Genomic DNA, 15,293 nt, shown 5'->3' with positions numbered 1-15,293 from the left:
TGTCGCCCCCTGTGTGAGCAACATTGCTTTTGAAATAGAGGCTTTGCTTCATGCGGCTTTTTATCAGTGCCATATTTTGAAGGTGCATCTGCAATCTGAAACTATTTGGCATAATTCAGTGACCCCCCCCCCATAGTATCTAACTGCATTTTATTATTAAGTGTCAAAAAATATAGGTACGCGTATTAACTAACATTGAGATTAAAACTTCAGAGAAGCTCCTCTCCATTAATACATGGACGGACCGATCGATCCCAGGAGAAAATGTTGAACAGTTTGTCCATAAAGTAGATAACATATAACAGCGCAGATCACTGGTTCTAACATACCTGCTCTGCTTGATTTTAATTCACGTTTCAGTTGTTAGGAGAGCAGCCACTGGTCACAAACACAGGCTCTTTTTGGCCCTGTCCACTAAATGGGAATGAGCAGGGATGTCATATGACAGGAAGGGGTGGGGTTCAGTCGGGACTTTCTCGGGAAGAATGTGCATGGTCTGCACAGGGGGCACGCTTCTCTAAACGGGACACAGTGGCTTGGGTGTGAGCATTTCAGTGGAATGCCGGAATTTCAGGGCAAACAGGAAAATCAGAGGCAAAATAACAATTGAATTCTGGGAGCAAGGCACCTCAGACCTCTAATCAAAGTCGGATCAGAGCAGTATTTAATTTTCAGTGTGTAGCTATCCTATGGCCATCAGGGGTTGTTATAACAGTCCATTGAGTTTTTTTAATACTTCATTTGCTGTATTTTTACAGTCTCATGCTCCGGTTGTCCTTTACTACTCAGTTTATCTGGGGAAGCCAAATTTGAGTACCCAGCCTGGCTGTTTCACAAAATGGCTCCAAGCAAATGGTTAGGTCATCTTCTGTGCAATAGATGAAGACCAGAGGGAAGGGAAGAGAATGGGTAGACCAAATGGGTCCTGATTATAGCCATGAAACGGTTTGGATTGCATCGGGTTTGGACTGCTACTGATAACGTTGCAAGGTTCATATGAAGCTAGGTAGCACTGGGCTCAGTTTTCTGAGTTCAAGCCTCGGTTTGTAGCATTGGCCTGGGCTTGCTACGTTCATATGAAGGTAGGCCGCATTAGCCTGGGTTAATATGGAGCGACATTGCCCTGCACATTCTAGGCCTGATAGAGGTATCATTGGCAGGTTTAAGTTTGTGCCTCAGGCCAGCCTGTCCATGGGTGTCGTTTCCCAGCTAAGGGGGTTCAGTTCCTGGCCTGCAGGCCTGTCCGTGGGTGTCTTTTCCCGGATAGGGGGGCTCAGTTCCTGGCCTTCAGACCTGTCCATGGGTGTCTTTTCCAGGCTAGGGGGGCTCAGTTCCTGGTCTTCTGGCCTGTGTAACGTTGCTGTGTTACTTCCTTGGCATAAAACCTACAGTAACTGCGGCTGTGGCCTTTTTAGGGGAGCCGTGCTGGGGGGGTGGGGGGCTGCTAACCATTGTAACAAGTGAAATAAGTGTTACATTACATCCGAATTGCAGTGCATGTTGTTTGAATTAGGGAGAAATTGAACCTTCAGACCCAGACATATCAAGTATTATTCATTTGATTCTGTTTAACTGCAACTTGGCCGACTGCTCCAGAAAGCATTGTTTCCAGAAAAACACATCATCCATACATCATTGCAAATTACGTGCCACCCCCTAACTCCTACTCCAAGCGGAGAAGACTGCAGCATTCTCGGTGTTTTATTCATATTTGCCGGTTTTAAGACGTAAGTAAAGCAGAATTCTCTTCATGTCAGAAGTGGAAAGCTCGTTTCATGTGAAATCTGAGTTTATTTAATGTTTCAAGCAGAAAGAAGCAGGCAAGGCGATTTTAAAGACATATTTATTTACTGTGTTTTGCACCGGCTAAAGTCTTGGCTCTGGTGTTGTTTTCATAAACAAAGTCTCCCTGGGTTAAGCAGAAAAAGCGTAGAGCTACCCGGGCCCCTGGAAACAGGAATGACAAACACCATTAGCTGAAAAATTTCCATTTCATTGCAACTATGTTATTGTTTACTTTACCATACACATCCTAATATGGTAACCTCCCTGTTGGAGCAGCCGGCTCGGCTGAGAGGCCCTCTTGGGGAGCAGCTTTTAACTGCCACTTAGACAATAAGAAACAAATGTGTAAAGGCCCAGCTTTTCCAAGTGTTACAGCACTCATCCTCCCAGCCTCAGGCACGCCTCTGATATCTGTCCACCTTTTCTCCTCTTTCTTCTCCCATTCTCACTTTTTTTTTTTTTTAATTCTCTCTCCATTCTCTCTCCCTCTTCCACATCCCCATTCTCCCTCTCCACCGCACTACATCCTGATGGAATGAGCCGTCCTCCCTGCGTCTTTGCGGACCCCGTTTCCCCTCCATCTCTCCATCCTGCTCCCTCGTCCTGGCTGAATGAGCCGTCTGCTTTTTGCCCCGCCCACTTGGGCCGTAGGGTGCGTACAGACGGAGGGCAGCCCCCTCGAAGCTGACAGCTCCCTTACTCCCTGGCCAGAGACCAGATTTGAAAACCCATAGCGCCAGCAAGTTGTCAAGTATCACTTCTGATAGGGGGGCATGTGTTTGTTTGCCTTGTCTTGGGGCTGACAGTGAAACACATTAGCCGCCGTTAGTTTTAACGTCCATGGAAATGGCCGGGATTTGAACCCGGACCTCGGTGTAAATTTGTTAAGTGTAAAGACGGCTCCTCCATTCCGAGCTCTACTGCGCGTAAGAGTCATTAGCGGCATTTTTTCTCCTCTGCTACAAAGACACTCGAGACTCACATGACTTTTTTTCCCTCCAAATGAACCCTTGAATGGCCTCACCTGCATCCCACAATCCTCTTGAGTCCGATGTTTGTTCGCTGTTATCTGTTTCCATGGAAAAATAGGATGGTGAGACCTACAGAATGTTGAAGGTCAGTCTCCACAATCAACAAACAGCAGAAGTGTTTGGGGGGGTATGACGCTTAAACTGGGGTGTCACTTTCATTAAGATCATCTATCTGTCTCTAACAGCATTTGTGTTTTTCTAAGTACGACATTTTTCTTTTTTGATATAATATTACTAAATGTACATCTAGATATATTTACCATAATAATTAGCAGATAGTTAATGGCATGTCACTTCAGACTGTTTCTACGAAACCAAAATGAAACAGGAGAAAATAGAGATGATAGGAGATAACCGTTCAGTTTTGTTTTTGTAGCGTAGCTGCTCTTTATCGTATCAATAGCTAAATTACTGCCGTCTCTGAAGAACAGAGCAAATAATTTCATGATTTTGAATTGGCTAATTTAAAGATGTAATGACTAACAGGTTGAATGCTTGTTAGAGGTCAAACAAATTTCATCTGAAATGTAAAAATTAACGTTACATATTGTGAACAGGAAATGGTTTCCAAACGCCGACAGAGTGAGAAAGGGTTCCTTATCGTACGTTAATGAACTTTGTCAGGTGACTGTTTACCGACTTCAAGGTCGTTTTCTGAGAACAGCAGCACGTTTCCTTGTAAATATGTTTACTGCCAAACGTGTAAACATTGTAAATGTATACACACGGAAAGGTGATTCCCATGTGCTGCCTCCCTCCCTCCATCTGTTAACCTTTTGTTCCCCTCGGTCTGCGTGTGGTGTCACGGGGCAGCCACGCTCATGCGGGTCCGAATCGTATGGCCGGTCCCAGGAAGGAGAGGAAGAGAATGCAGGGCCACGGAACAGGGAGGGGGCAATAAATATGAATTAATGCCATGTTTCCCAGTGGCCGCTCCGGGTTTCATGTTCTACTGAAAAACTGAAATTTATGTTGCCGGCTGCTGGCTGTGAAGGTGCATTTGGACGTAGCATCCTTTAATTAGAAGTGAGGTATTTGCATCTCATAGGGATTTACGCAGGCAGCGCTAACAGTGGGGCGTCACTCCCGCGCTTTGCATGTAATGAGCACCATCGTTAGCTGATGGAGTGGACGCGCCCTAGCACTACCTTGAAAGCCACATCATTTGCATACTTCTAAGGAATAAGGCCTTTAATGGATTCCTCAATGAATAAAATAAAAAGCCACTTCTTTAAAATCTGGACACTCTTTGTCTGATAATGTATGTCGACCACGGGTTTGATTTGGGCCGGGTGGTAGATTGAGGGGGTTGAAAAATGAAAAAAAGGGTTAGACTTAAAACGTTCAAAGTGTGTAGCGTGTCGAGAGTGTGAATTCTTGAGATCAAACGGGGGAGATGTGACAAGAGGGTCTGCTTTCTGTAGACATCTTAAAAGTTTGTGTGTGTGTGTGTGTGTGTGTGTGTGTGTGTGTGTGTGTGTGTATACGTATGTACGTGCATGTATGCATGCTTGCGTGTGTATGCATGCATGTGTGATTTGCAGCTTGGCTTCTGATTCGACCCAAAATGTGCTTCCCCTTATTCTTGGGGAAAAGGTATGGCTGATGCATCGTGGCATTTGAGCGAACGTGCTGGGAAAACCGGATGCATTTCTGAGGCGGAGGGCTTAGGCACGCGTGGCTGTCCTCGGCAGTCATGAAGTGATTAGTATTTTATTGACGATTTCCCAAAGTGTCAAGTTTACAAGCAGCATCTTTGATCACAGAGCGTTTGGTAAATGTCGGCTGAGTAGAGAGATCTCCAGGTAAGACCCCCCCACGCTTCAGACCTGACATTGGTGGAGGGGGGGGGGATCCTTCTCCCCGTTCCCCAAAATACATATTTGTTTTGTGTGTTTTCACCGGAGTATACACGATGATTACAGCTGTTCATTAACAAAATTGGGTATTTGTTTTAAACTTTAACCAATCACTTTGATATGCTAATTACGGTGTAATTTAATTTGAGCCCCGTAATGATGATGCTGTTATTATGGACATAAATGATGCCGTTAAGCTGAGAGTAATCTCATTTGCATACTGTACATGCCAGTAAATTAAGCCTTTCCTGGCTGCTTCAGTTTTAATTTTCCACTCCTTTTCACGCAGTGTCTCTCAGCTCTGCCTAATAGCCGCGCTCTGCGTTTGATGTGCAGAGCCTCTGCTCCATACTAAATCTACTCACAATATGTAATGCATAAAAGGCCTCATTATCGTACCAAGTGTTTCCCTAAGAAGTTGGCTTTAATAAGGAGAGGTGTTTTTCCTCCTTTGAGCAGACATGTCTGTAATTCCTCCAAATTCCTACACGCAGGAGGACTTTGCTCCAGGCGATGATGTCGTCGTCTTCTCCTCGGCAAACAAACACTGGGAGGCAGTCACTGTCTGTCAGTGTCCAGTATCATAGCGAGTATCACAGCATCGCATGCAGCGTTTAATGTGTGCTCGCATCCAACTTTTGTAGGGAATTAAACCCAGTGAAATCTTTCTATAATGTTAGTAATGGTTCCTTGCATGATTTTTCAACCTCCTCCAGCAGCACTAAACGATTCACTGAATCTGTGTCATACTCCATAATAATTTTATTATAATTATTTATAATTATAAACCTGCCCGTTATGACTGCGCCGTGTCCGGTGCAGTGTGGCATTGCTGCAAGTCTCTCTCATGTACCCAGCACAGTTTGGTCTCTCTTGCGGTTTTCTTTGAGATAGCGAAGGTATACAGTGGTCCCCTTATTCCGATTTGGCGACTTAAGAGGCAGTTAAGTGCGACCGCGTTCCCGTCCGCCGGCGATCGCCGTGCACGGACTGCACAGTCATTTTTTAAGCGTGCGCTCATCCCAGACTTCTAACAAATCCTTTGTCTTCTAAAGGAGGGGCATGTTTTATGGACTTCACGTGGACAGTACGATTGCCCTTCATCCGGAATGCTTTTCCATTTTGCACCATAAAGAATATTATTTTTCTGCCAGCCAATTTTCTCTGTTAGCTTCTAATTGGCTACATAAATCTCTGGTGTTGAGAGTGAGGAATGTTTCGGTGTCATAGAGTGTAATCTTCACCCTTATTTACCAATTCATTAAGATTCATTGATGCAGGATCGGAGACAGGAAATGACAACATAAATCAGGTCCCCAACATAATGACCCTAATCAGTTGGGAATTGCAGAAAATGTCATGATGAACCATGTCCTTGTATTAGCGGCACTGTACATTGTCAGCGCATTGCTTTATGGCCGGGACGCATCCTCCTGACACGGGCTGTATTTAACGAAAGAGAGTTGTTAAAACCTGATTCCATTAAAGCGCTGAGATTCATGCAAGGTCCTTCTGCATTTAGCCCTGCGCCCTTTACCTTCAGTTTAACTGCTTAATGGAAGGTGCATGTATCCCACCCCCCCCACCGCCTGTTTTTAACCCAATACGTCCTTTCCTGTAAAAGTGAGGATCGTGAGAGAAGGCACTTCTCCCCGAATCGCATACACTGAACCCAGAAATCACATTCAGAGAGGACACTTGTGTCAAAGGCTCCATGTCAGAGACAAATTGACCACGGTTCGGGCTCTTAGGTTCTTTGGCGATTCACACGTTCTTTTTTTGCCGGCCTGTACCTCTGGGGCTTCGACAACATCACGATTATCATGATTATTATCATTGCTATTTACCACGTCTCATGCACTTCTCAGTCTCTACATCCATCATCCAGCTACTTATCCCATCGAGGGTCTGGAGCAGGACCTGGGTGGCGTAAGGCAGGAGAATGACCCTGGAGGTACGGGGCAGCATCTTCACCAAGCTGCTGTGATATCCCCCAAAATTCAGGGTTAGCGGGGGTCAGTTTTTAATCAGGGACGGGATTCGGGCTGAAATCCTCTGCTTCTGTATTTGTGTTTAGCTGCAAACTCGACGCCTGTCTGTGATTTGGTAAATAATCGATGGTGCCCCAGTTAATGTGTTGTTGGGCGTGCATGTGCAGGGCAGACAGTGTGGCCGCCGTGTCAGACGGATCCAACTTGGGTCAGGAACCCCCCAACCAGTGTCTCACCCTGCTTGTCCTCTTGAGAAACGTCCAGCTCAATGAGCTCAGTGTAAGTGGGAAGCGCAGTCATGGTCTCGCTTCTTCAGACAAAGCTGCAAGTGATCAACAGGACACAGGGCTTGCGGGGGGGCGACATGAAAAATAGATCGCTTTGTCTTTATTTTTATTGGGCCATCCCATGCCACAAGTGTCGCTATCCTTGAAGAATTTCCGGAATCTCAACTATTAATTTTGAAACGTTGGTACCATTTATGCCATGTGTGTTCTCACACGTTTGTGGAATTTCACAAATCTAATTTAGCACCAAACAATTGAGCAGTGACAGATCTTATGACATATGCAATCTAGATGTACATTCTGACTGCTCCCTATTGATTACTACAATGTAAACTTGCGTCAGGCATTTAAGAAAGCCTGCACACGATTTCCTGAAATAACTTATTTTCTATGTATGTGTTGGTTCGCAATAAGTTAATTGCACTGATGCTTTCATCCAGACTATGTGTCTGACTTGCTAAAGTAATTACACCGCTGAACTTTATAACCTCAAGCCCAAAAGTCTCCGCCTCGAACATCTCCAAACATGCCATGTTGTCATGGTTGTGACAGTAAATCTGAGTCGTTACTTTTCTGAGGAATGAACCTTCTGCTCTGCTAACAATTACATGCAGGGTGTCCCCTGCATTGTGCCCCGTGCTTCCTAGAATAGGTTCCAAGCCCACTGTGACCCGGTAGCCCAGGTAAGTGGGTTATGAGCAGTTGATGGATGCATGTTCTGTTCTTCATGATGTAATATGTACAATATTGGTACAATAACACCAAAAACTCTCTGTGAGGTGAGTGGGAGGTAGCTTATATTTTTCTCCTCTTAATTTAGATTTTAAAGGATGTCAGTGATTTGCCTTTCTATTCACGTGTTTTTGTGTATTTCTAAAAATGTATTTCTGAAACACACACCTTTTGGTCTTTGAATAAACAGTACCTTGTCCCGATTGTACGATGATCTGTTAACTATATGAGAGGAAGTGTGCAAGCCTGAGCACAAAGAAGCTCTGTATTCAGGACAGTATTAATTTATTCCTGAACCTTGATATTACCTCTGTTGTTGGTGGAGTGGAGGCCAGTTTAAACTTGAATGTAATGCTAAGCTCTTAAATCGAGTGCAGCAAGACTGCTTGTAAGTGCCTGGTAGTATCAGTAGGTGGATTTGCAAGCATGACCTTATACTTATGACTGCAACTGTAATGTATTTAGTATTCCACGCATGTATGGAAACGTAGAAGTGCGAATTTAAGGTAGAATTGTCTTTTATTGGGAACTGAGCGTTTAATTTCGGGTTATAGCTATTAAAGGTACTACCATTTGGATTTTTTCATGCTATGTTGTGATGCATCTGGTGCTGAATCGCTTACTGAGTCCTGCATGTCGTCATCAATCTCAGATTATAGCAATAGTGCTATTTAAGAGAGGTGTAAGATGCGAAAGGTCAGTCTATTTCATTTGTGCCTGCTAGGCATACCTCCATACCAGATCAGGGCTTCCTGGGCCAGTCTGGGGCTTTCCCACTTTTTCCTGAACCTTCCTAACCTTTTCTTCTGAACCTGCTTTAGAGTGAATGAGCCCTGAGTAGAGCCTTTAAAGCACCATCTCCCACCATGCCCTGCTTCATCACTGTTGCACATCAGAGTCAGCCTTAATCGATATGCTGTTCTGGGGCATCCCAACATGGACGTGGGGGAATTGCCGGTTCCTTACGTAATCAGTGGCGAATGCGGCACGCTGGAAGCTCAGCTCTGCGGACCAGCTGGGGCTTGTTTGTAAACGGGAGCGAGCGGCACCGGGAGCGGCTGCTTGTTGTGGTCGGTCGCTGCCGCCACTCGCTTGCGTCGGAGTTCCTGCATGCTGTCCTGCGGCAGGCGCTAGAAGTAGGTCACTGAAGAAGGACGCTGTTACCTGCTGGAAGTCCCAGATTCTTTAAAAAAAAAAAAAAACTTTGTGACTAAAGCTCACAATTTGTGTCACAAGTCCTTTGTGGGGGGTGGGGGGGGGGTGTCGAAGACATATCATTTAAAGCGATCCCACAGACACCAAGGGCCTGACCACATTTATTTCTGCGGGGAGTGAAATGTGCGTGTTTGACAGTAAGTGAATCGATGTCACTTGAAATTAAATTATTTCCCGTCCTCCCAGTTCTCCCGGATTGTTCATTTTTAGCTTCAGTTTGTCAGTTTGTAGTTTTATAAATATATATCTGGTCATGTGATGTGCTCTCATGCCTGTGTTAGCGATCATAAAGGGGAACTCCCACAGTGCCTCTCATACGGCGCGCGTGACAGGAACTACAGTAATGCCCAGGGCACTACGGAGATCGCCGCCCTCTTATTTATGCCTGTGGTGGAGCCTCCATATTTCCAGGCTAGGCTTCCTGATCTCTTCAGGAACATTGCAGGCGGCCTCGTCGCGCTCGGAGGCTGTGAGTATTCCTTCCCAGGTGCCACAGCGAGGCAGTGGTGTTTCATCAATGCCGACAGGAACCATCTTTCTGAAAATGTCGGGGTAATTCACACTGTCGGCGTGCAGATGGGCAAGTTTACCCCCAAAGACAATATTTCTAATAATACTGTCAAGTCCTCACGTGGTTTAAGCTCTGAGTATTAATTAGAAAAGTTCGTGAAGCCTAACCTCTCTTTCCTGGCAAATGCGCTCAACACATTTCTCCTCCTCAAAGTCCACATTTCCGGTCCCAGGAGTAAGACCCTAGCATGAATTCTAGTAAAAATGATTAAAAATACATGACACACTTTAAATAATGTTAAAACAATAAGCTACCCTGTACATCCCACAGGACTCCGGAGATTGAAGTCGTCTTCCTTTTTCTTTTTTCCTCTTCTTCCTTTTTTGTTGTGACAGGTCTAATTGGTGAGACGAGCTCTAGGGTAGGGTAGCCCCCCCCCCCCCCCCCATTTGCCGCAGTTTGGCCGCGGTTCAGGCGAGAGCCGTATCTCTCATTGTCTCCAGCCGCGTACGAGCAGCTGTCTTTGTTTCCACACATGTGAGCGCGTTTATCAAATTAGGATCAGAGGGATTCATTTACCAATGTGTGGCAAACCAGCGGCAGCATCGGGCACATGGTCCGCCCGTCCGAACCACTTCTGCCGTCCGTATGCAGGAAGAGGCTTTTGCTTTAATTCACAGAGTCACTGGGGTCTTTCTTCCTGAGTGTCACACACTGGGAATTGATACGCAGAATTTATATTTCTAGGTTACTCTGCAAGTATGCAATTTATTTCTCAAATCATTCCACATATGACTTTTTTTTTTTTTTTTTCTTTCTGTCTTGGAGTAGAAATGACCAGTCAGTCCTCGGGGGGGTTACGGGTTGCCGTGGGTTCTGATGTCACTGTCTCCTTGGGGGATTAGACGTATTTACCCAGCTAACACACTTTGGAAATGGAGCTGGGGGGGGGTGGAGGGGTCTGGCGCAGCTGTTTGTTTGAACTGTGCTTCATGCTCACATGAAGTTTGCAGCTCTCCTTAGTCTTTATTTTTTATCAGTGAAATATTAAATAATGAAATAGCCATCGGCCTTTTTTTCTTGATGCGTCTAAAGCGTTTTTTTTTTTGTAAACATGGAACTGCTTAGCTTGTGCGCGTTAAGCTTCATCAGTAGCTCCTACAGTGACAGACTCGTACCGACATGGATGCGCAGTGTCCTGCTAAACGTAGGTGTTTTTTTTTCTGTAACTAGAGAAGTAATACTTTTGAAACTGGAAGAATTTCATGCTTTGGGATCTCATTACATTCTTCTCGATATGTCGTAAATACGTGTCTACTCTCTTAGATCAGCCTTTTTCCCTCTAAAAAAATGTGAGTAAATGGATTTTGGGGGATGAATGAAATGAGTGTGAGGAGCAGAGCGGGAGGACGGCGGTGCTCCGACAGGAAAGGCAGTGCGACTGCATGCTGGAGGCTTTCCAGGAGTTTGCTAGGAGCATGTGTGAAAATTCACGTGTCAGACGACTTTAAGCTGAACCTCTCCACTGGAGTTTATCCTCTTTTCACGCTTCTCCTCATCCGTTTCTTATGTTTTCCTCTCTAATGTGTTGACTGCAGCCCAAAACAAAAGTATGCAACAGCTGAGTTGGCTTGAAGGACTTTTTTTTTCCTTCTCTTTTCTTTCCCAGCTTTCATTCTCCTCCTTTGCTGGTCTTGCTTTTCCTTTCTCCTCTTGTCTTGCTCCCCAAACTCTAGTTCTTCTCCCGGAGATCATTCCCACATGGCCACACGGTGCCATTCCAGATCCCAGCCCGGCCTCTTCCGGGACTCTCACCGCTCACGTTAGAGATTCTCAAAGCTTCAGATAAGTGTCAATTGCAGGTCTTAACGATGCATTCGTGGTTAAGAAAAATAGACACTGCTGCAGTGAGCCAGCTGAAAGCAGCTCTTCAGGATATTCTAACCAGGAAGCGGCTGACATCACAGAGGAGTTTTTCCGGCACATTTGTGCCCATCTTCTGTAAATGAGGCTTTGTCCTTATGCTTATCTCCAGATGTTACCTTCTTCTAAAAACTTAACCAACCTGTGCTGTTGACCTGGTCATTGTTTTTTTTTTTTTTTTTTTGGGGGGAGGGGGATCCTTCTCTTTCTGCAACACAGGTTACTGAATAAGCAAGAGGTAATGTTTGACGTGTCGTACGAGTTCACAGGTCCCTCATCTTCCTCTGTCCTCCTCTCTGTCCGGTATTAACGTAGACGGTTCCCACGTGAACCACGGCCGAAAGCCCCCCTCAGAAGGGTTTCTCAGTCGCCCCTAACCCATGTCTGCCCCCCCAGGCTCTCTTGCATTCAGGGTGGTCACCGGCAGCTGTAACGCACCAGCGTAATGCTTCATCAAATGTCAGGAGAATGACTGTTTGTTTGTCTTGAGTTTTCTCCAGCTGTTATTCTTGCCGAGCCGCTTTTGAGTTGACCTTGGTTCCCTCGCCACCCCTCTCTCCACCCAGCACTGTTTACATTAGCTCTGCCCTGAGTGTCACCTATGAAATCTGTTGATCATTCCACCTGGTTAATGTTAAATTGCTCTTGCAAGAAGATGTGTTTGTTCATAAACACAAACCCTGGCCCCCCTGTTTACTGTAACCATGGCAGCAATCAGTTATTAAACAAATATCTGCTTTGTTTGCTACTCTGAGTGGCCATTTATCCCTGAAAGGTCTGGAGGAAACTTAAAAGGTTCTCTGTCTTGATGGAAAAAAATGGTGCTGGGGGGGCATAAAGGGGAGAACGGCAGACTTGTCCCTGGCAAGAAGTTGCAGTAGTCTGACATTTGCTTTGCTTATCTGCAACTTTTGCTCGAGTGGGCTTGCAAGATTAGTGGATTGTTTGGTCTCTCTAAGAAGTCTCCTTCAGCACAATGTCTTCTGTGGGGTTCCATTCTTTCTGGACAAAGGGGGGAAGCTCGCTGATTGCTAAATGAGCTAGTGCCATTCCAAGGCTTTTCGAAAGGTGATGCAACGCTGGACCCCAGACGGGACCCCCGCTGCAGGTAGAGTTTCGGCTGAATCGTTACCCTTGTAGGGGTGATTCTTCACAGGGCGTATGCGTCCGCTTACTTGGTGTCCTATGAAGTGGTGCTTACTGTGGCAACTGGCAGTGATATTTATACGCAGAATCGGAGTTAAAAACATCACCGTGCTCAGCTGAGAGCAATCTCTCCGCATCTGCTGGGCGTTTCAGACCTGGAAGCCAAAATAATGGCTGTCTTCAGCGTCCCGCAGACCTTGAGATCTCGGCACCGAGCGTTCGGGTCGTCACACCTTGGTACGGCCTGTCGGCTCTGTCTAGTCTGCGTACCGAGGGTAACGTAAACGGGGCGCTGTGAGACCTGTCCCGCTGACCGCTCTCCGTTGTATTTTTCTAATCTTTCCCAGAAAAATGTTGTCCTTTTGTTGTCAGTTTGTGTAAACGCGGCAATGTGAGAATGGAGCCGGCGAGTAGTAGCAGGTGTTCCTCTGAAGGTTGCTTTCATAAACATTAAACACTGCGAGAGCGGAGAGCCGCCCTCGGCCAGCTGCGGCCCCAGACCTCACCTTGACTCCCCAACTCCCAGAGATGGCCGCTGAAGGAGGACAGATGGTAACGTTGCTGCTACGTTCCGTAAGCGTCCGTTGCCGTTCTCGCCGCGAAGAACCCGCCTGTTCCGGGGCTGCCGTGTTTCCACTGTACTCCAGTGTCCTTTTAGAAACAACAAACACAAAGTCAGACCTTATTTTTTTCTTTAAAAAAAAATAAAAAAATTTCACCACTGATTATTTTCTGCCAAACACTTGCTGTATGTTGCAACCAGACATTCCCCTCCTGAAAGCAAACATCTGCTGATAAACGTCAGGGGCGTGTGTCAGGCAGGCTGAGAGAACGGCTCGTTGTTGGGGGGGTCGCAGTAACGTCCTGGAATTTGCAGTATTTTAAGTGTTTTTGTTTGCCCCAGTGTGATGTGCTGCATAAACAAACAGGTCTGTTTCTCATGAATCCCCGTCGTCCATGTAAACCCGCGTAAGGCCGTGAGAGCAGCACCCTCACATGACCGCGGGGCGGGGGGGGGGGGGCACTGCTGTGGCTGATAGACGTCTGCATGCTGTCTCTTGTGCTCTGCTTGTGCACATATTGCCATCATTACCGGTGAAGAAATCTTTAATAAGGTTTTTTCTCTGCCCCTTGCTGCTATCTGTTTGATATTAATGATTGATAATGCATTTTTTTTTTTGTCGGGATATTGCAGCATTAAATTATTCTGTGGTAAAATTAATGAGAAAGTAGATTTATGGGTTTCATTTGTTTGTCAATTCGAAAATTAATTGGGTGTTAATTTTAGCTGTCCCTCATCAGCACCGTCTCGCCGCACGTGCGCATTACTTTGCATTCATTGCGTGGCTCCTCTCCTTTCGTTATTGTGGGTCACTAGCTTTGCATACATTAAAATAGCCTCACGGCTCATTCTCCCGATTACTTCTGGAGACGCCATGCATTAGAAAATTTACGCCTTTCCGTTATAATTATGAAAATTTCGCACAGAATGACAGCACATGCATAAAAGCTGTTACTTCCCTTGTTTTTTATAGCATTGGAAAAAATTAATTCAGTGCGTGTGCCCCCCCCCCCCTTTTCTGTGTGTGTGGAGACTTAATTTGGGATTTCGGGCATTAAGGATGTTAGAGCGAAAAAAAGGGGTTAAAAATCATTGGATGTTTTTATTGTGATGATTCATTAGAGGAAAAAACGTTTCCTCTACTGAAAGGGTTTTTTTTCTTATTGATATCTCAAAGTCGCGGGTGGGGGTGTGATTGGAGTATTTTTGGCTTAGCCGACCCCCCCGTTCCCCCAGCGTTCCTCTTGCTCACTCCTTGTTTGGAAAATCCCGTTCTGAGGCTGGGCTCTGCCAGACTGGGGGTAGGGTGAGTCAAGTCAGCGTCTGTCTGGGTCAGCGTGACAGAGGGGTGGGGGTCCTGCTCTGCCAGGCAGCTGTGTGACTCAGCTAGCGCAGTGCGCCCCCCAGTGATAACTGGGACTTAATGCAGCGGGGGGAGGAGGGGGCAAGTGAAGTTCACACAGACGAACAGGAAGTGCACTTCATGCTGCCGTCGATCCCTTCTTGGTGGCTGAGTCGCATGACTTGCGACCTCCCCCTACCAGGCCCCGGAAACGCCCCCCCCACCCCTACCAGGCCCCGGAAACGCCCCCCCCCCACCCCTGCCAGGCCCTTCCAGGGTCTCCTCCAGATGCCACCTTATAAATCTGCATTTAGTTTAATTTTCACCTCCTTTCATGATTAGGCTCAGAGTTTTAAGGGCATTTATTCTGGTTTATATAAATAATTAATCATAGTTAATTTACTTCTTGCCGACTTGGTCAGCTTCATTAGCCAACCCCTGGACGGGGGGTGGGGGGGGGGTGGGGAGGTGGCGGCAGGAGCGAGGCCCAGGCTGTCAGGGGCGTTGGCGAGGGCACCTCAGGTGCCCGCATGCAGGTTGGCATCTCGAGCTCTGTGCCAAATCTTCACTGTCACGCCCAATAGATTTTTTTTGTGGTTAAAGATGGTCCCCCATATTTTCAACCTGGTGCTTTCGATGCAGACTCCAATCGTCTTGTTCCCCATTAGAAAAGCATCGTGCTATTGTGCTGTGGTCGCCTGGGAACCACTACAGTAAATATATCCATTTCTGTACTCCATTTTCTGCTGTGCCGGGTGTTTTCTCGGGCCTCTAACAGTAGCATCGTGTATCTGAAGTCCACCCCCCCCCACCCATGCGCCTCGACTCCGCCACACTTCAGTGAATGATGACATCAGCCAAACCTGCATCTACCGCAAGTCTGTTCCTTCCTGTGGCTGAGTACGGACA

At 46.3% G+C, this 15,293-nt stretch overlaps 1 long non-coding RNA gene across 1 annotated transcript; it reads right to left on the bottom strand.

The window, feature by feature from the left end:
- Window positions 1–1,866: 1,866 nt before the first annotated feature.
- Window positions 1,867–13,439, bottom strand: LOC125747225 (uncharacterized). Its single transcript, XR_007399267.1, has 4 exons — window positions 12,987–13,439; window positions 8,652–8,868; window positions 2,810–2,854; window positions 1,867–1,947 (listed from the first exon to the last, which is right to left on the bottom strand). It is a non-coding gene; the product is annotated as an uncharacterized LOC125747225 (long non-coding RNA).
- Window positions 13,440–15,293: the final 1,854 nt, after the last annotated feature.

The sequence above is a fragment of the Brienomyrus brachyistius genome, chromosome 8, assembly GCF_023856365.1.
Source record: "Brienomyrus brachyistius isolate T26 chromosome 8, BBRACH_0.4, whole genome shotgun sequence".
Taxonomy (NCBI): Eukaryota; Metazoa; Chordata; class Actinopteri; order Osteoglossiformes; family Mormyridae; genus Brienomyrus; species Brienomyrus brachyistius.
This window is presented reverse-complemented; position numbering and strand designations above follow the sequence as displayed.